This window comes from Argiope bruennichi, chromosome 7 (genome assembly GCF_947563725.1).
Source record: "Argiope bruennichi chromosome 7, qqArgBrue1.1, whole genome shotgun sequence".
NCBI classification, from domain to species: domain Eukaryota; kingdom Metazoa; phylum Arthropoda; class Arachnida; order Araneae; family Araneidae; genus Argiope; species Argiope bruennichi.
In genome coordinates, this window is record NC_079157.1 from 117,110,560 (window position 1) to 117,129,107 (window position 18,548).

Consider the following 18,548-nt stretch of genomic DNA (forward strand, 5'->3'; position numbering starts at 1 on the left):
GGAGAGAATGGCCTATCTGACTACTATCTATTTAGTTATATCTACTGCAAAAGTTGAAATGGACAGATGAACAATTCCGTAACAAAAAAAGGGTCTTCCATAATGAGAGAACTTAGCTGTGCCCACCAGGTCTCGAACCTGGGACCTTCCGCGTGTTAGGCGGATGTGATAACCACTACACCATGGGCACGCACATGTGCTCAATCTATTAGAAAATTCTCAGTTAATAATCCATTTAACCAGCTGAGTTATTGCTATTATTTTAATACGCATTTGGAGAGAGTGGCCTATCTGACTACTATCTATCTGGTTATATCTACTGTAAAAGTTGGAATGGACAGATGAACGATTCCGTAACAAAAAAATGCGTCTTCCACAATGAGAGAACTTAGCTGTGCCCACCAGGTCTCGAAACTGGGACCTTCCGCGTGTTAGGCGGATGTGATAACCACTACACAATGGGCACGCACATATGCTCAATCTATTAGAAAATTCTCTGTTAAAAATCAATTTAATCAGCTGAATTATTGCTATTATTTTAATATGCATTTGGAGAGAATGGCCTATCTGACTACTATCTATTTAGTTATATCTACTGCAAAAGTTGAAATGGACAGATGAACGATTCCGTAACAAAAAAAGGGTCTTCCATAATGAGAGAACTTAGCTGTGCCCACCAGGTCTCGAACCTTGGACCTTCCGCGTGTTAGGCGGATGTGATAACCACTACACCATGGGCACGCACATGTGCTCAATATATTAGAAAATTCTCAGTTAATAATCCATTTAATCAGCTGAATTTTTGCTATTATTTTAATACGCATTTGGAGAGAATGGCCTATCTGACTACTATCTATTTAGTTATACCTACTGCAAAAGTTGGAATGGACAGATGAACGATTCCGTAACAAAAAAAGGGTCTTCCATAATGAGAGAACTTAGCTGTGCCAACCAGGTCTCGAACCTGGGACCTTCCGCGTGGTAGGCGGACGTGATAACCACTACACCATGGGCACGCACATGTGCTCAATCTATTAGAAAATTCTCAGTTAATAATCCATTTAACCAGTTGAGTTATTGCTATTATTTTAATACGCATTTGGAGAGAATGGCCTATCTGACTACTATCTATTTAGTTATATCTACTGTAAAAGTTGGAATGGACAGATGAACGATTCCGTAACAAACAAATGCGTCTTCCACAATGAGAGAACTTAGCTGCGCCCACCAGGTCTCGAAACTGGGACCTTCCGCGTGTTAGGCGGATGTGATAACCACTACACCATGGGCACGCACATGTGCTCAATCTATTTGAAAATTCTCAGTTAATAATCCATTTAACCAGCTGAATTATTGCTATTATTTTAATACGCATTTGGAGAGAATGGCCTATCTGACTTCTATCTATTTAGTTATATCTACTGTAAAAGTTGGAATGGACAGATGAACGATTCCGTAACAAAAAAAAATGCGTCTTCCAAAATGAGAGAACTTAGCTGTGCCCATCAGGTCTCGAACCTGTTACCTTCCCACGTGATAGGCGGATGTGATAACCACTACACCATGGGCACGCACATGTGCTCAATATATTAGAAAATTCTCAGTTAAAAATCAATTTAATCAGCTGAATTTTTGCAATTATTTTAATACGCATTTGGAGAGAATGGCCTATCTGACTACTATCTATTTAGTTATATCTACTGTAAAAGTTGAAATGGACAGATGAACGATTCTGTAAAAATGAAAATGTGTCTTCCACAATGAGAGAACTTAGCTGTGCCCACCAGGTCTCGAACCTGGGACCTTCCGCGTGTTAGGCGGATGTGATAACCACTACACCATGGGCACGCACATATGCTCAATCTATTAGAAAATTCTCATTTGAAAATCAATTTAATCAGCTGAATTTTTGCTATTATTTTAATACGCATTTGGAGAGAATGGCCTATCTGACTACAATCTAATTAGTTAAATCTACTGTAAAAGTTGGAATGGACAGATGAACGATTCCGTAAAAAAAAAATACGTCTTCCACAATGAGAGAACTTAGCTGTGCCCATCAGGTCTCGAACCTGTGACCTTCCCACGTGATAGGCGGATGTGATAACCACTACACCATGGGCACGCACATGTGCTCAATATATTAGAAAATTCTCAGTTAATAATCCATTTAATCAGCTGAATTTTTGCTATTATTTTAATACGCATTTGGAGAGAATGGCCTATCTGATTACTATCTATTTAGTTATATCTACTGCAAAAGTTGAAATGGACAGATGAACGATTCCGTAACAAAAAAAGGGTCTTCCATAATGAGAGAACTTAGCTGTGCCCACCAGGTCTCGAACCTTGGACTTTCCGCGTGTTAGGCGGATGTGATAACCACTACACCATGGGCACGCACATATGCTCAATCTATTAGAAAATTCTCAGTTAAAAATCAATTTAATCAGCTGAATTTTTGCAATTATTTTAATACGCATTTGGAGAGAATGGCCTATCTGACTACTATCTATTTAGTTATATCTACTGTAAAAGTTGGAATGGACAGATGAACGATTCCGTAACAAAAAAATGCGTCTTCCACAATGAGAGAACTTAGCTGTGCCCACCAGGTCTCGAAACTGGGACCTTCCGCGTGTTAGGCGGATGTGATAACCACTACACCATGGGCACGCACATATGCTCAATCTATTAGAAAATTCTCTGTTAAAAATCAATTTAATCAGCTGAATTTTGGCTATTATTTTAATACGCATTTGGAGAGAATGGCCTATCTGACTACTATCTATTTAGATATATCTACTGTAAAAGTTGAAATGGACAGATGAACGATTCCGTAACAAACAGATGCGTCTTCCACAATGAGAGAAGTTAGCTGTGCCCACCAGGTCTCGAACCTGGGACCTTCCGCGTGTTAGACGGATGTGATAACCACTACACCATGGGCATGCACATGTGCTCAATCTATTAGAAAATTCTCAGTTAATAATCCATTTAACCAGCTGAGTTATTGCTATTATTTTAATACGCATTTGGAGAGAATGGCCTATCTGACTACTATCTATTTAGTTATATCTACTGTAAAAGTTGGAATGGACAGATGAACGATTCCGTAACAAAAAAAATGCGTCTTCCACAATGAGAGAACTTAGCTGTGCCCATCAGGTCTCGAACCTGTGACCGTCCCACGTGATAGGCGGATGTGATAACCACTACACCATGGGCACGCACATGTGCTCAATATATTAGAAAATTCTCAGTTAATAATCCATTTAATCAGCTGAATTTTTGCTATTATTTTAATACGCATTTGGAGAGAATGGCCTATCTGACTACTATCTATTTAGTTATATCTACTGCAAAAGTTGAAATGGACAGATGAACGATTCCGTAACAAAAAAAGGGTCTTCCATAATGAGAGAACTTAGCTGTGCCCACCAGGTCTCGAACCTGGGACCTTCCGCGTGTTAGGCGGATGTGATAACCACTACACAATAGGCACGCACATATGCTCAATCTATTAGAAAATTCTCTGTTAAAAATCAATTTAATCAGCTGAATTTTTGCTATTATTTTAATACGCATTTGGAGAGAATGGCCTATCTGACTACTATCTATTTAGTTATATCTACTGCAAAAGTTCAAATGGACAGATGAACGATTCCGTAACAAAAAAAGGGTCTTCCATAATGAGAGAACTTAGCTGTGCCCACCAGGTCTCGAACCTTGGACTTTCCGCGTGCTTGGCGGATGTGATAACCACTACACCATGGGCACGCACATATGCTCAATCTATTAGAAAATTCTCAGTTAAAAATCAATTTAATCAGCTGAATTTTTGCAATTATTTTAATACGCATTTGGAGAGAATGGCCTATCTGACTTCTATCTATTTAGTTATATCTACTGTAAAAGTTGGAATGGACAGATGAACGATTCCGTAACAAAAAAATGCGTCTTCCACAATGAGAAAACTTATCTGTGCCCACCAGGTCTCGAAACTGGGACCTTCCGCGTGCTGGGCGGATGTGATAACCACTACACCATGGGCACGCACATATGCTCAATCTATTAGAAAATTCTCTGTTAAAAATCAATTTAATCAGCTGAATTTTGGCTATTATTTTAATACGCATTTGGAGAGAATGGCCTATCTGACTACTATCTAATTAGATATATCTACTGTAAAAGTTGAAATGGACAGATGAACGATTCCGTAACAAACAGATGTGTCTTCTACAATGAGAGAAGTTAGCTGTGCCCACCAGGTCTCGAACCTGGAACCTTCCGCGTGTTAGACGGATGTGATAACCACTACTCCATGGGCATGCACACGTGCTCAAGCTATTAGAAAATTATCAGTTAATAATCCATTTAACCAGCTGAATTATTGCTATTGTTTTAATACGTATTTGGAGAGAATGGCCTATCTGACTACTATCTATTTAGTTATATCTACTGTAAAAGTTGAAATGGACAGATGAACGATTCCGTGACAAAATAAAGGGTCTTCCATAATGAGAGAACTTAGCTGTGCCCACCAGGTCTCGAACCTTGGACTTTCCGCGTGTTAGGCGGATGTGATAACCACTACACCATGGGCACGCACATATGCTTAATCTATTAGAAAATTCTCAGTTGAAAATCAATTTAATCAGCTGAATTTTTGCTATTATTTTAATACGCATTTGGAGAGAATGGCCTATCTGACTACTATCTATTTAGTTATATCTACGGCAAAAGTTGAAATTTACAGATGAACGATTCCGTAACAAAAAAAGGGTCTTCCATAATGAGAGAACTTAGCTGTGCCCACCAGGTTACGAACCTGGGACCTTCCCATGTGTTAGGCGGATGTAATAACCACTACACCATGGGCACGCACATATGCTCAATATATTAGAAAATTCTCAGTTAATAATTCATTTAACCAGCTGAATTATTGCTATTATTTTAATACGCATTTGGAGAGAATGGCCTATCTGACTACTATCTATTTAGTTATATCTACTGTAAAAGTTGAAATGGACAGATGAACGATTCCGTAACCAACAGATGTGTCTTCCACAATGAGAGAAGTTAGCTGTGCCCACCAGGTCTCGAACCTGGGACCTTCTGCTTGTTAGACGGATGTGATAACCACTACACCATGGGCACGCACAAATGCTCAATATATTAGAAAATTCTCAGTTAATAATTCATTTAACCAGCTGAATTATTGCTATTATTTTAATACGCATTTGGAGAGAATGGCCTAGCTGACTACTATCTATTTAGTTATATCTACTGTAAAATTTGAAATGGACAGATGAACGATTCCGTAACCAACAGATGTGTCTTCCACAATGAGAGAAGTTAGCTGTGCCCACCAGATCTCGAACCCGGGACCTTCTGCGTGTTAGACGGATGTGATAACCACTACACCATGGGCACGCACACGTGCTCAAGCTATTAGAAAATTCTCAGTTAATAATCCATTTAACCAGCTGAATTATTGCTATTATTTTAATACGTATTTGGAGAGAATGGCCTAGCTGACTACTATCTATTTAGTTATATCTACTCTAAAAGTTGAAATGGACAGATGAACGATTCCGTAAAAAAAAAAGGGTCTTCCATAATGAGAGAACTTAGCTGCGCCCACCAGGTCTCGAAACTGGGACCTTAAGCGTGTTAGGCGGATGTGATAACCACTACACCATGGGCACGCACATGTGCTCAATCTATTTGAAAATTCTCAGTTAATAATCCATTTAACCAGCTGAATTATTGCTATTATTTTAATACGCATTTGGAGAGAATGGCCTATCTGACTACTATCTATTTAGTTATATCTACTGTAAAAGTTGGAATGGACAGATGAACAATCCGTAACAAAAAAAATGCGTCTTCCACAATGAGAGAACTTAGCTGTGCCCATCAGGTCTCGAACCTGTGACCTTCCCACGTGAGAGGCGGATGTGATAACCACTACACCATAGGCACCCACATATGCTCAATATATTAGAAAATCTCAGTTAATAATCCATTTAATCAGCTGAATTTTTGCTATTATTTTAATACGCATTTGGAGAGAATGGCCTGTCTGACTACTATCTATTTAGTTATATCTACTGCAAAAGTTGAAATGGACAGATGAACGATTCCGTAACAAAAAAAGGGTCTTCCATAATGAGTGAAGTTAGCTGTGCCCACCAGGTCTCGAACCTGGGACCTTCCGCGTGTTAGGCGGATGTGATAACCACTACACCATGGGCACGCACATATGCTCAATCTATTAGAAAATTCTCAGTTAAAAATCAAATTAATCAGCTGAATTTTTGCAATTATTTTAATACGCATTTGGAGAGAATGGCCTATCTGACATCTATCTATTTAGTTATATCTACTGTAAAAGTTGGAATGGACAGATGAACGATTCCGTAACAAAAAAATGCGTCTTCCACAATGAGAAAACTTATCTGTGCCCACCAGGTCTCGAAACTGGGACCTTCCGCGTGCTGGGCGGATGTGATAACCACTACACCATGGGCACGCACATATGCTCAATCTATTAGAAAATTCTCTGTTAAAAATCAATTTAATCAGCTGAATTTTGGCTATTATTTTAATACGCATTTGGAGAGAATGGCCTATCTGACTACTATCTAATTAGATATATCTACTGTAAAAGTTGAAATGGACAGATGAACGATTCCGTAACAAACAGATGTGTCTTCCACAATGAGAGAAGTTAGCTGTGCCCACCAGGTCTCGAACCTGGAACCTTCCGCGTGTTAGACGGATGTGATAACCACTACTCCATGGGCATGCACACGTGCTCAAGCTATTAGAAAATTATCAGTTAATAATCCATTTAACCAGCTGAATTATTGCTATTGTTTTAATACGTATTTGGAGAGAATGGCCAATCTGACTACTATCTATTTAGTTATATCTACTGTAAAAGTTGAAATGGACAGATGAACGATTCCGTAACAAAAAAAAGGGTCTTCCATAATGAGAGAACTTAGCTGTGCCCACCAGGTCTCGAACCTGGGACCTTCCGCGTGTTAGGCGGATGTGATAACCACTACACCATGGGCACGCACATGTGCTAAATCTATTTGAAAATTCTCAGTTAATAATCCATTTAATCAGCTGAATTTTTGCAATTATTTTAATACGCATTTGGAGAGAATGGCCTATCTGACTACTATCTATTTAGTTATATCTACTGTAAAAGTTGGAATGGACAGATGAACGATTCCGTAACAAAAAAAATGCGTCTTCCAAAATGAGAGAACTTAGCTGTGCCCATCAGGTGTCGAACCTGTGACCTTCCCACGTGATAGGCGGATGTGATAACCACTACACCATGGGCACGCACATATGCTCAATCTATTAGAAAATTCTCATTTGAAAATCAATTTAATCAGCTGAATTTTTGCTATTATTTTAATACGCATTTGGAGAGAATGGCCTATCTGACTACTATCTATTTAGTTATATCTACTGCAAAAGTTGAAATGGACAGATGAACGATTCCGTAACAAAAAAAAGGGTCTTCCATAATGAGAGAACTTAGCTGTGCCCACCAGGTCTCGAACCTTGGACTTTCCGCGTGTTAGGCGGATGTGATAACCACTACACCATGGGCACGCACATATGCTTAATCTATTAGAAAATTCTCAGTTGAAAATCAATTTAATCAGCTGAATTTTTGCTATTATTTTAATACGCATTTGGAGAGAATGGCCTATCTGACTACTATCTATTTAGTTATATCTACGGCAAAAGTTGAAATTTACAGATGAACGATTCCGTAACAAAAAAAAGGGTCTTCCATAATGAGAGAACTTAGCTGTGCCCACCAGGTTACGAACCTGGGACCTTCCCATGTGTTAGGCGGATGTGATAACCACTACACCATGGGCACGCACATATGCTCAATATATTAGAAAATTCTCAGTTAATAATTCATTTAACCAGCTGAATTATTGCTATTATTTTAATACGCATTTGGAGAGAATGGCCTATCTGACTACTATCTATTTAGTTATATCTACTGTAAAAGTTGAAATGGACAGATGAACGATTCCGTAACCAACAGATGTGTCTTCCACAATGAGAGAAGTTAGCTGTGCCCACCAGGTCTCGAACCTGGGACCTTCTGCGTGTTAGACGGATGTGATAACCACTACACCATGGGCACGCACATATGCTCAATATATTAGAAAATTCTCAGTTAATAATTCATTTAACCAGCTGAATTATTGCTATTATTTTAATACGCATTTGGAGAGAATGGCCTAGCTGACTACTATCTATTTAGTTATATCTACTGTAAAATTTGAAATGGACAGATGAACGATTCCGTAACCAACAGATGTGTCTTCCACAATGAGAGAAGTTAGCTGTGCCCACCAGATCTCGAACCCGGGACCTTCTGCGTGTTAGACGGATGTGATAACCACTACACCATGGGCACGCACACGTGCTCAAGCTATTAGAAAATTCTCAGTTAATAATCCATTTAACCAGCTGAATTATTGCTATTATTTTAATACGTATTTGGAGAGAATGGCCTAGCTGACTACTATCTATTTAGTTATATCTACTCTAAAAGTTGAAATGGACAGATGAACGATTCCGTAAAAAAAAAAGGGTCTTCCATAATGAGAGAACTTAGCTGCGCCCACCAGGTCTCGAAACTAGGACCTTAAGCGTGTTAGGCGGATGTGATAACCACTACACCATGGGCACGCACATGTGCTCAATCTATTTGAAAATTCTCAGTTAATAATCCATTTAACCAGCTGAATTATTGCTATTATTTTAATACGCATTTGGAGAGAATGGCCTATCCGACTACTATCTATTTAGTTATATCTACTGTAAAATTTGAAATGGACAGATGAATGATTCCGTAACCAACAGATGTGTCTTCCACAATGAGAGAAGTTAGCTGTGCCCACCAGGTCTCGAACCTGGGACCTTCTGCGTGTTAGAAGGATGTGATAACCACTACACCATGGGCACGCACACGTGCTCAATCTATTAGAAAATTCTCAGTTAATAACCAATTTAATCAGCTGAATTTTCGCTATTATTTTAATACGCATTTGGAGAGAATGGCCTATCTGACTACTATCTATTTAGTTATATCTACTGTAAAAGTTGGAATGGACAGATGAACGATTCCGTAACAAAAAAATGCGTCTTCCACAATGAGAGAACTTAGCTGCGCCCACCAGGTCTCGAAACTGGGACCTTCCACGTGTTAGGCGGATGTGATAACCACTACACCATGGGCACGCACATGTGCTCAATCTATTTGAAAATTCTCAGTTAATAATCCATTTAATCAGCTGAATTTTTGCAATTATTTTAATACGCATTTGGAGAGAATGGCCTATCTGACTACTATCTATTTAGTTATATCTACTGTAAAAGTTGGAATGGACAGATGAACGATTCCGTAACAAAAAAAATGCGTCTTCCAAAATGAGAGAACTTAGCTGTGCCCATCAGGTGTCGAACCTGTGACCTTCCCACGTGATAGGCGGATGTGATAACCACTACACCATGGGCACGCACATATGCTCAATCTATTAGAAAATTCTCATTTGAAAATCAATTTAATCAGCTGAATTTTTGCTATTATTTTAATACGCATTTGGAGAGAATGGCCTATCTGACTACTATCTATTTAGTTATATCTACTGCAAAAGTTGAAATGGACAGATGAACGATTCCGTAACAAAAAAAAGGGTCTTCCATAATGAGAGAACTTAGCTGTGCCCACCAGGTCTCGAACCTGTGACCTTCCCACGTGATAGGCGGATGTGATAACCACTACACCATGGGCACGCACATATGCTCAATCTATTAGAAAATTCTCATTTGAAAATCAATTTAATCAGCTGAATTTTTGCTATTATTTTAATACGCATTTGGAGAGAATGGCCTATCTGACTACTATCTATTTAGTTATATCTACTGCAAAAGTTGAAATGGACAGATGAACGATTCCGTAACAAAAAAAAGGGTCTTCCATAATGAGAGAACTTAGCTGTGCCCACCAGGTCTCGAACCTTGGACTTTCCGCGTGTTAGGCGGATGTGATAACCACTACACCATGGGCACGCACATATGCTTAATCTATTAGAAAATTCTCAGTTGAAAATCAATTTAATCAGCTGAATTTTTGCTATTATTTTAATACGCATTTGGAGAGAATGGCCTATCTGACTACTATCTATTTAGTTATATCTACGGCAAAAGTTGAAATTTACAGATGAACGATTCCGTAACAAAAAAAAGGGTCTTCCATAATGAGAGAACTTAGCTGTGCCCACCAGGTTACGAACCTGGGACCTTCCCATGTGTTAGGCGGATGTGATAACCACTACACCATGGGCACGCACATATGCTCAATATATTAGAAAATTCTCAGTTAATAATTCATTTAACCAGCTGAATTATTGCTATTATTTTAATACGCATTTGGAGAGAATGGCCTATCTGACTACTATCTATTTAGTTATATCTACTGTAAAAGTTGAAATGGACAGATGAACGATTCCGTAACCAACAGATGTGTCTTCCACAATGAGAGAAGTTAGCTGTGCCCACCAGGTCTCGAACCTGGGACCTTCTGCGTGTTAGACGGATGTGATAACCACTACACCATGGGCACGCACATATGCTCAATATATTAGAAAATTCTCAGTTAATAATTCATTTAACCAGCTGAATTATTGCTATTATTTTAATACGCATTTGGAGAGAATGGCCTAGCTGACTACTATCTATTTAGTTATATCTACTGTAAAATTTGAAATGGACAGATGAACGATTCCGTAACCAACAGATGTGTCTTCCACAATGAGAGAAGTTAGCTGTGCCCACCAGATCTCGAACCCGGGACCTTCTGCGTGTTAGACGGATGTGATAACCACTACACCATGGGCACGCACACGTGCTCAAGCTATTAGAAAATTCTCAGTTAATAATCCATTTAACCAGCTGAATTATTGCTATTATTTTAATACGTATTTGGAGAGAATGGCCTAGCTGACTACTATCTATTTAGTTATATCTACTCTAAAAGTTGAAATGGACAGATGAACGATTCCGTAAAAAAAAAAGGGTCTTCCATAATGAGAGAACTTAGCTGCGCCAACCAGGTCTCGAAACTGGGACCTTAAGCGTGTTAGGCGGATGTGATAACCACTACACCATGGGCACGCACATGTGCTCAATCTATTTGAAAATTCTCAGTTAATAATCCATTTAACCAGCTGAATTATTGCTATTATTTTAATACGCATTTGGAGAGAATGGCCTATCTGACTACTATCTATTTAGTTATATCTACTGTAAAAGTTGGAATGGACAGATGAACAATCCGTAACAAAAAAAATGCGTCTTCCACAATGAGAGAACTTAGCTGTGCCCATCAGGTCTCGAACCTGGGACCTTCCGCGTGTTAGGCGGATGTGATAACCACTACACCATGGGCACGCACATATGCTCAATCTATTAGAAAATTCTCAGTTAAAAATCAAATTAATCAGCTGAATTGTTGCTATTATTTTAATACGCATTTGGAGAGAATGGCCTATCTGACTACTATCTATTTAGTTATATCTACTGCAAAAGTTGAAATGGACAGATGAACGATTCCGTAACAAAAAAAGGGTCTTCCATAATGAGTGAAGTTAGCTGTGCCCACCAGGTCTCGAACCTGGGACCTTCCGCGTGTTAGGCGGATGTGATAACCACTACACCATGGGCACGCACATGTGCTCAATCTATTTGAAAATTCTCAGTTAATAATCCATTTAACCAGCTGAATTATTGCTATTATTTTAATACGCATTTGGAGAGAATGGCCTATCTGACTACTATCTATTTAGTTATATCTACTGTAAAAGTTGGAATGGACAGATGAACGATTCCGTAACAAAAAAAATGCGTCTTCCAAAATGAGAGAACTTAGCTGTGCCCTTTAGGTATCGAACCTGTGACCTTCCCACGTGATAGGCGGATGTGATAACCACTACACCATGGGCACGCACATGTGCTCAATATATTAGAAAATTCTCAGTTAATAATCCATTTAATCAGCTGAATTTTTGCTATTATTTTAATACGCATTTGGAGAGAATGGCCTATCTGACTACTATCTATTTAGTTATATCTACTGCAAAAGTTGAAATGGACAGATGAACGATTCCGTAACAAAAAAAGGGTCTTCCATAATGAGAGAACTTAGCTGTGCCCACCAGGTCTCGAACCTGGGACCTTCCGCGTGTTAGGCGGATGTGATAACCACTACACAATGGGCACGCACATATGCTCAATCTATTAGAAAATTCTCTGTTAAAAATCAATTTAATCAGCTGAATTTTTGCTATTATTTTAATACGCATTTGGAGAGAATGGCCTATCTGACTACTATCTATTTAGTTATATCTACTGCAAAAGTTGAAATGGACAGATGAACGATTCCGTAACAAAAAAAGGGTCTTCCATAATGAGAGAACTTAGCTGTGCCCACCAGGTCTCGAACCTTGGACTTTCCGCGTGCTTGGCGGATGTGATAACCACTACACCATGGGCACGCACATATGCTCAATCTATTAGAAAATTCTCAGTTAAAAATCAATTTAATCAGCTGAATTTTTGCAATTATTTTAATACGCATTTGGAGAGAATGGCCTATCTGACTTCTATCTATTTAGTTATATCTACTGTAAAAGTTGGAATGGACAGATGAACGATTCCGTAACAAAAAAATGCGTCTTCCACAATGAGAAAACTTATCTGTGCCCACCAGGTCTCGAAACTGGGACCTTCCGCGTGCTGGGCGGATGTGATAACCACTACACCATGGGCACGCACGTATGCTCAATCTATTAGAAAATTCTATGTTAAAAATCAATTTAATCAGCTGAATTTTGGCTATTATTTTAATACGCATTTGGAGAGAATGGCCTATCTGACTACTATCTAATTAGATATATCTACTGTAAAAGTTGAAATGGACAGATGAACGATTCCGTAACAAACAGATGTGTCTTCCACAATGAGAGAAGTTAGCTGTGCCCACCAGGTCTCGAACCTGGGACCTTCCGCGTGTTAGACGGATGTGATAACCACTACTCCATGGGCATGCACACGTGCTCAAGCTATTAGAAAATTATCAGTTAATAATCAAATTAATCAGCTGAATTGTTGCTATTATTTTAATACGCATTTGGAGAGAATGGCCTATCTGACTACTATCTATTTAGTTATATCTACTGTAAAAGTTGGAATGGACAGATGAACGATTCCGTAACAAAAAAATGCGTCTTCCACAATGAGAGAACTTAGCTGCGCCCACCAGGTCTCGAAACTGGGACCTTCCGCGTGTTAGGCGGATGTGATAACCACTACACCATGGGCACGCACATGTGCTCAATCTATTTGAAAATTCTCAGTTAATAATCCATTTAACCAGCTGAATTATTGCTATTATTTTAATACGCATTTGGAGAGAATGGCCTATCTGACTACTATCTATTTAGTTATATCTACTGTAAAAGTTGGAATGGACAGATGAACGATTCCGTAACAAAAAAAATGCGTCTTCCAAAATGAGAGAACTTAGCTGTGCCCATCAGGTATCGAACCTGTGACCTTCCCACGTGATAGGCGGATGTGATAACCACTACACCATGGGCACGCACATGTGCTCAATATATTAGAAAATTCTCAGTTAATAATCCATTTAATCAGCTGAATTTTTGCTATTATTTTAATACGCATTTGGAGAGAATGGCCTATCTGACTACTATCTATTTAGTTATATCTACTGCAAAAGTTGAAATGGACAGATGAACGATTCCGTAACAAAAAAAGGGTCTTCCATAATGAGAGAACTTAGCTGTGCCCACCAGGTCTCGAACCTGGGACCTTCCGCGTGTTAGGCGGATGTGATAACCACTACACAATGGGCACGCACATATGCTCAATCTATTAGAAAATTCTCTGTTAAAAATCAATTTAATCAGCTGAATTTTTGCTATTATTTTAATACGCATTTGGAGAGAATGGCCTATCTGACTACTATCTATTTAGTTATATCTACTGCAAAAGTTGAAATGGACAGATGAACGATTCCGTAACAAAAAAAGGGTCTTCCATAATGAGAGAACTTAGCTGTGCCCACCAGGTCTCGAACCTTGGACTTTCCGCGTGCTTGGCGGATGTGATAACCACTACACCATGGGCACGCACATATGCTCAATCTATTAGAAAATTCTCAGTTAAAAATCAATTTAATCAGCTGAATTTTTGCAATTATTTTAATACGCATTTGGAGAGAATGGCCTATCTGACTTCTATCTATTTAGTTATATCTACTGTAAAAGTTGGAATGGACAGATGAACGATTCCGTAACAAAAAAATGCGTCTTCCACAATGAGAAAACTTATCTGTGCCCACCAGGTCTCGAAACTGGGACCTTCCGCGTGCTGGGCGGATGTGATAACCACTACACCATGGGCACGCACATATGCTCAATCTATTAGAAAATTTTCTGTTAAAAATCAATTTAATCAGCTGAATTTTGGCTATTATTTTAATACGCATTTGGAGAGAATGGCCTATCTGACTACTATCTAATTAGATATATCTACTGTAAAAGTTGAAATGGACAGATGAACGATTCCGTAACAAACAGATGTGTCTTCCACAATGAGAGAAGTTAGCTGTGCCCACCAGGTCTCGAACCTGGGACCTTCCGCGTGTTAGACGGATGTGATAACCACTACTCCATGGGCATGCACACGTGCTCAAGCTATTAGAAAATTATCAGTTAATAATCCATTTAACCAGCTGAATTATTGCTATTGTTTTAACACGTATTTGGAGAGAATGGCCTATCTGACTACTATCTATTTAGTTATATCTACTGTAAAAGTTGAAATGGACAGATGAACGATTCCGTGACAAAATAAAGGGTCTTCCATAATGAGAGAACTTAGCTGTGCCCACCAGGTCTCGAACCTTGGACTTTCCGCGTGTTAGGCGGATGTGATAACCACTACACCATGGGCACGCACATATGCTTAATCTATTAGAAAATTCTCAGTTGAAAATCAATTTAATCAGCTGAATTTTTGCTATTATTTTAATACGCATTTGGAGAGAATGGCCTATCTGACTACTATCTATTTAGTTATATCTACGGCAAAAGTTGAAATTTACAGATGAACGATTCCGTAACAAAAAAAAGGGTCTTCCATAATGAGAGAACTTAGCTGTGCCCACCAGGTTACGAACCTGGGACCTTCCCATGTGTTAGGCGGATGTGATAACCACTACACCATGGGCACGCACATATGCTCAATATATTAGAAAATTCTCAGTTAATAATTCATTTAACCAGCTGAATTATTGCTATTATTTTAATACGCATTTGGAGAGAATGGCCTATCTGACTACTATCTATTTAGTTATATCTACTGTAAAAGTTGAAATGGACAGATGAACGATTCCGTAACCAACAGATGTGTCTTCCACAATGAGAGAAGTTAGCTGTGCCCACCAGGTCTCGAAACTGGGACCTTCTGCGTGTTAGACGGATGTGATAACCACTACACCATGGGCACGCACATATGCTCAATATATTAGAAAATTCTCAGTTAATAATTCATTTAACCAGCTGAATTATTGCTATTATTTTAATACGCATTTGGAGAGAATGGCCTAGCTGACTACTATCTATTTAGTTATATCTACTGTAAAATTTGAAATGGACAGATGAACGATTCCGTAACCAACAGATGTGCCTTCCACAAGGAGAGACGTTAGCTGTGCCCACCAGATCTCGAACCCGGGACCTTCTGCGTGTTAGACGGATGTGATAACCACTACACCATGGGCACGCACACGTGCTCAAGCTATTAGAAAATTCTCAGTTAATAATCCATTTAACCAGCTGAATTATTGCTATTATTTTAATACGTATTTGGAGAGAATGTCCTAGCTGACTACTATCTATTTAATTATATCTACTCTAAAAGTTGAAATGGACAGATGAACGATTCCGTAAAAAAAAAAGGGTCTTCCATAATGAGAGAACTTAGCTGCGCCCACCAGGTCTCGAAACTGGGACCTTCCGCGTGTTAGGCGGATGTGATAACCACTACACCATGGGCACGCACATGTGCTCAATCTATTTGAAAATTCTCAGTTAATAATCCATTTAACCAGCTGAATTATTGCTATTATTTTAATACGCATTTGGAGAGAATGGCCTATCTGACTACTATCTATTTAGTTATATCTACTGTAAAAGTTGGAATGGACAGATGAACAATCCGTAACAAAAAAAATGCGTCTTCCACAATGAGAGAACTTAGCTGTGCCCATCAGGTCTCGAACCTGTGACCTTCCCACGTGATAGGCGGATGTGATAACCACTACACCATAGGCACCCACATATGCTCAATATATTAGAAAATTCTCAGTTAATAATCCATTTAATCAGCTGAATTTTTGCTATTATTTTAATACGCATTTGGAGAGAATGGCCTATCTGACTACGATCTATTTAGTTATATCTACTGCAAAAGTTGAAATGGACAGATGAACGATTCCGTAACAAAAAAAGGGTCTTCCATAATGAGTGAAGTTAGCTGTGCCCACCAGGTCTCGAACCTGGGACCTTCCGCGTGTTAGGCGGATGTGATAACCACTACACCATGGGCACGCACATATGCTCAATCTATTAGAAAATTCTCAGTTAAAAATCAAATTAATCAGCTGAATTGTTGCTATTATTTTAATACGCATTTGGAGAGAATGGCCTATCTGACTACTATCTATTTAGTTATATCTACTGTAAAAGTTGGAATGGACAGATGAACGATTCCGTAACAAAAAAATGCGTCTTCCACAATGAGAGAACTTAGCTGCGCCCACCAGGTCTCGAAACTGGGACCTTCCGCGTGTTAGGCGGATGTGATAACCACTACACCATGGGCACGCACATGTGCTCAATCTATTTGAAAATTCTCAGTTAATAATCCATTTAACCAGCTGAATTATTGCTATTATTTTAATACGCATTTGGAGAGAATGGCCTATCTGACTACTATCTATTTAGTTATATCTACTGTAAAAGTTGGAATGGACAGATGAACGATTCCGTAACAAAAAAAATGCGTCTTCCAAAATGAGAGAACTTAGCTGTGCCCATCAGGTCTCGAACCTGTGACCTTCCCACGTGATAGGCGGATGTGATAACCACTACACCATGGGCACGCACATGTGCTCAATATATTAGAAAATTCTCAGTTAAAAATCAATTTAATCAGCTGAATTTTTGCAATTATTTTAATACGCATTTGGAGAGAATGGCCTATCTGACTACTATCTATTTAGTTATATCTACTGCAAAAGTTGAAATGGACAGATGAACGATTCCGTAACAAAAAAAAGGGTCTTCCATAATGAGAGAACTTAGCTGCGCCGATCAGGTCTCGAACCTGTGACCTTCCCACGTGTTAGGCGGATGTGATAACCACTACACCATGGGCACGCACATGTGCTCAATCTATTTGAAAATTCTCAGTTAATAATCCATTTAACCAGTTGAATTATTGCTATTATTTTAATACGCATTTGGAGAGAATGGCCTATCTGACTACAATCTAATTAGTTAAATCTACTGTAAAAGTTGGAATGGACAGATGAACGATTCCGTAACAAAAAAAATGCGTCTTCCACAATGAGAGAACTTAGCTGTGCCCATCAGGTCTCGAACCTGTGACCTTCCCACGTGATAGGCGGATGTGATAACCACTACACCATGGGCACGCACATGTGCTCAATATATTAGAAAATTCTCAGTTAAAAATCAATTTAATCAGCTGAATTTTTGCTATTATTTTAATACGCATTTGGAGAGAATGGCCTATCTGACTACTATCTATTTAGTTATATCTACTGCAAAAGTTGAAATGGACAGATGAACGATTCCGTAACAAAAAAAGGGTCTTCCATAATGAGAGAACTTAGCTGTGCCCACCAGGTCTCAAACCTTGGACTTTCCGCGTGTTTGGCGGATGTGATAACCACTACACCATGGGCACGCACATATGCTCAATCTATTAGAAAATTCTCAGTTAAAAATCAATTTAATCAGCTGAATTTTTGCAATTATTTTAATACGCATTTGGAGAGAATGGCCTATCTGACTTCTATCTATTTAGTTATATCTACTGTAAAAGTTGGAATGGACAGATGAACGATTCCGTAACAAAAAAATGCGTCTTCCACAATGAGAAAACTTAGCTGTGCCCACCAGGTCTCGAAACTGGGACCTTCCGCGTGCTGGGCGGATGTGATAACCACTACACCATGGGCACGCACATACGCTCAATATATTAGAAAATTCTCAGTTAATAATTCATTTAACCAGCTGAATTATTGCTATTATTTTAATACGCATTTGGAGAGAATGGCCTATCTGACTACTATCTATTTAGTTATATCTACTGTA

General features: G+C 38.8%; 32 non-coding genes across 32 annotated transcripts; all 32 read right to left on the reverse strand.

Moving 5' to 3' along the window:
* Positions 1 to 117: 117 nt before the first annotated feature.
* Positions 118 to 190, reverse strand: Trnav-aac (transfer RNA valine (anticodon AAC)). Its single transcript has one exon. It is a non-coding gene; the product is annotated as a tRNA-Val (tRNA).
* Positions 191 to 668: 478 nt separating this feature from the next.
* On the reverse strand, positions 669 to 741 carry Trnav-aac (transfer RNA valine (anticodon AAC)). Its single transcript has one exon. It is a non-coding gene; the product is annotated as a tRNA-Val (tRNA).
* Positions 742 to 943: 202 nt separating this feature from the next.
* Trnag-acc (transfer RNA glycine (anticodon ACC)) lies at positions 944 to 1,016 on the reverse strand. The gene has a single exon. It is a non-coding gene; the product is annotated as a tRNA-Gly (tRNA).
* A 759-nt stretch (positions 1,017 to 1,775) lies between these two features.
* On the reverse strand, positions 1,776 to 1,848 carry Trnav-aac (transfer RNA valine (anticodon AAC)). The gene has a single exon. It is a non-coding gene; the product is annotated as a tRNA-Val (tRNA).
* Positions 1,849 to 2,051: 203 nt separating this feature from the next.
* On the reverse strand, positions 2,052 to 2,125 carry Trnad-auc (transfer RNA aspartic acid (anticodon AUC)). Its single transcript has one exon. It is a non-coding gene; the product is annotated as a tRNA-Asp (tRNA).
* A 478-nt stretch (positions 2,126 to 2,603) lies between these two features.
* Positions 2,604 to 2,676, reverse strand: Trnav-aac (transfer RNA valine (anticodon AAC)). Its single transcript has one exon. It is a non-coding gene; the product is annotated as a tRNA-Val (tRNA).
* A 480-nt stretch (positions 2,677 to 3,156) lies between these two features.
* Trnad-auc (transfer RNA aspartic acid (anticodon AUC)) lies at positions 3,157 to 3,230 on the reverse strand. The gene has a single exon. It is a non-coding gene; the product is annotated as a tRNA-Asp (tRNA).
* Positions 3,231 to 3,432: 202 nt separating this feature from the next.
* Positions 3,433 to 3,505, reverse strand: Trnav-aac (transfer RNA valine (anticodon AAC)). Its single transcript has one exon. It is a non-coding gene; the product is annotated as a tRNA-Val (tRNA).
* Positions 3,506 to 3,707: 202 nt separating this feature from the next.
* Trnaa-agc (transfer RNA alanine (anticodon AGC)) lies at positions 3,708 to 3,780 on the reverse strand. Its single transcript has one exon. It is a non-coding gene; the product is annotated as a tRNA-Ala (tRNA).
* A 203-nt stretch (positions 3,781 to 3,983) lies between these two features.
* Positions 3,984 to 4,056, reverse strand: Trnaa-agc (transfer RNA alanine (anticodon AGC)). Its single transcript has one exon. It is a non-coding gene; the product is annotated as a tRNA-Ala (tRNA).
* Positions 4,057 to 5,087: 1,031 nt separating this feature from the next.
* On the reverse strand, positions 5,088 to 5,160 carry Trnav-aac (transfer RNA valine (anticodon AAC)). The gene has a single exon. It is a non-coding gene; the product is annotated as a tRNA-Val (tRNA).
* A 754-nt stretch (positions 5,161 to 5,914) lies between these two features.
* Trnae-cuc (transfer RNA glutamic acid (anticodon CUC)) lies at positions 5,915 to 5,988 on the reverse strand. The gene has a single exon. It is a non-coding gene; the product is annotated as a tRNA-Glu (tRNA).
* Positions 5,989 to 6,189: 201 nt separating this feature from the next.
* Positions 6,190 to 6,262, reverse strand: Trnav-aac (transfer RNA valine (anticodon AAC)). The gene has a single exon. It is a non-coding gene; the product is annotated as a tRNA-Val (tRNA).
* Positions 6,263 to 6,465: 203 nt separating this feature from the next.
* Positions 6,466 to 6,538, reverse strand: Trnaa-agc (transfer RNA alanine (anticodon AGC)). The gene has a single exon. It is a non-coding gene; the product is annotated as a tRNA-Ala (tRNA).
* A 479-nt stretch (positions 6,539 to 7,017) lies between these two features.
* Trnav-aac (transfer RNA valine (anticodon AAC)) lies at positions 7,018 to 7,090 on the reverse strand. Its single transcript has one exon. It is a non-coding gene; the product is annotated as a tRNA-Val (tRNA).
* A 204-nt stretch (positions 7,091 to 7,294) lies between these two features.
* On the reverse strand, positions 7,295 to 7,368 carry Trnad-auc (transfer RNA aspartic acid (anticodon AUC)). Its single transcript has one exon. It is a non-coding gene; the product is annotated as a tRNA-Asp (tRNA).
* A 2,136-nt stretch (positions 7,369 to 9,504) lies between these two features.
* Positions 9,505 to 9,578, reverse strand: Trnad-auc (transfer RNA aspartic acid (anticodon AUC)). Its single transcript has one exon. It is a non-coding gene; the product is annotated as a tRNA-Asp (tRNA).
* Positions 9,579 to 9,781: 203 nt separating this feature from the next.
* On the reverse strand, positions 9,782 to 9,855 carry Trnad-auc (transfer RNA aspartic acid (anticodon AUC)). The gene has a single exon. It is a non-coding gene; the product is annotated as a tRNA-Asp (tRNA).
* A 1,583-nt stretch (positions 9,856 to 11,438) lies between these two features.
* Trnav-aac (transfer RNA valine (anticodon AAC)) lies at positions 11,439 to 11,511 on the reverse strand. Its single transcript has one exon. It is a non-coding gene; the product is annotated as a tRNA-Val (tRNA).
* Positions 11,512 to 11,713: 202 nt separating this feature from the next.
* Trnav-aac (transfer RNA valine (anticodon AAC)) lies at positions 11,714 to 11,786 on the reverse strand. Its single transcript has one exon. It is a non-coding gene; the product is annotated as a tRNA-Val (tRNA).
* A 480-nt stretch (positions 11,787 to 12,266) lies between these two features.
* Positions 12,267 to 12,339, reverse strand: Trnav-aac (transfer RNA valine (anticodon AAC)). The gene has a single exon. It is a non-coding gene; the product is annotated as a tRNA-Val (tRNA).
* A 202-nt stretch (positions 12,340 to 12,541) lies between these two features.
* On the reverse strand, positions 12,542 to 12,614 carry Trnaa-agc (transfer RNA alanine (anticodon AGC)). Its single transcript has one exon. It is a non-coding gene; the product is annotated as a tRNA-Ala (tRNA).
* A 203-nt stretch (positions 12,615 to 12,817) lies between these two features.
* On the reverse strand, positions 12,818 to 12,890 carry Trnaa-agc (transfer RNA alanine (anticodon AGC)). The gene has a single exon. It is a non-coding gene; the product is annotated as a tRNA-Ala (tRNA).
* Positions 12,891 to 13,646: 756 nt separating this feature from the next.
* On the reverse strand, positions 13,647 to 13,720 carry Trnad-auc (transfer RNA aspartic acid (anticodon AUC)). The gene has a single exon. It is a non-coding gene; the product is annotated as a tRNA-Asp (tRNA).
* A 202-nt stretch (positions 13,721 to 13,922) lies between these two features.
* On the reverse strand, positions 13,923 to 13,995 carry Trnav-aac (transfer RNA valine (anticodon AAC)). The gene has a single exon. It is a non-coding gene; the product is annotated as a tRNA-Val (tRNA).
* A 202-nt stretch (positions 13,996 to 14,197) lies between these two features.
* Trnaa-agc (transfer RNA alanine (anticodon AGC)) lies at positions 14,198 to 14,270 on the reverse strand. The gene has a single exon. It is a non-coding gene; the product is annotated as a tRNA-Ala (tRNA).
* Positions 14,271 to 14,473: 203 nt separating this feature from the next.
* On the reverse strand, positions 14,474 to 14,546 carry Trnaa-agc (transfer RNA alanine (anticodon AGC)). Its single transcript has one exon. It is a non-coding gene; the product is annotated as a tRNA-Ala (tRNA).
* Positions 14,547 to 16,405: 1,859 nt separating this feature from the next.
* Positions 16,406 to 16,479, reverse strand: Trnad-auc (transfer RNA aspartic acid (anticodon AUC)). The gene has a single exon. It is a non-coding gene; the product is annotated as a tRNA-Asp (tRNA).
* Positions 16,480 to 16,681: 202 nt separating this feature from the next.
* On the reverse strand, positions 16,682 to 16,754 carry Trnav-aac (transfer RNA valine (anticodon AAC)). The gene has a single exon. It is a non-coding gene; the product is annotated as a tRNA-Val (tRNA).
* Positions 16,755 to 17,234: 480 nt separating this feature from the next.
* Trnad-auc (transfer RNA aspartic acid (anticodon AUC)) lies at positions 17,235 to 17,308 on the reverse strand. Its single transcript has one exon. It is a non-coding gene; the product is annotated as a tRNA-Asp (tRNA).
* Positions 17,309 to 17,789: 481 nt separating this feature from the next.
* Positions 17,790 to 17,863, reverse strand: Trnad-auc (transfer RNA aspartic acid (anticodon AUC)). The gene has a single exon. It is a non-coding gene; the product is annotated as a tRNA-Asp (tRNA).
* A 478-nt stretch (positions 17,864 to 18,341) lies between these two features.
* Trnaa-agc (transfer RNA alanine (anticodon AGC)) lies at positions 18,342 to 18,414 on the reverse strand. Its single transcript has one exon. It is a non-coding gene; the product is annotated as a tRNA-Ala (tRNA).
* Positions 18,415 to 18,548: the final 134 nt, after the last annotated feature.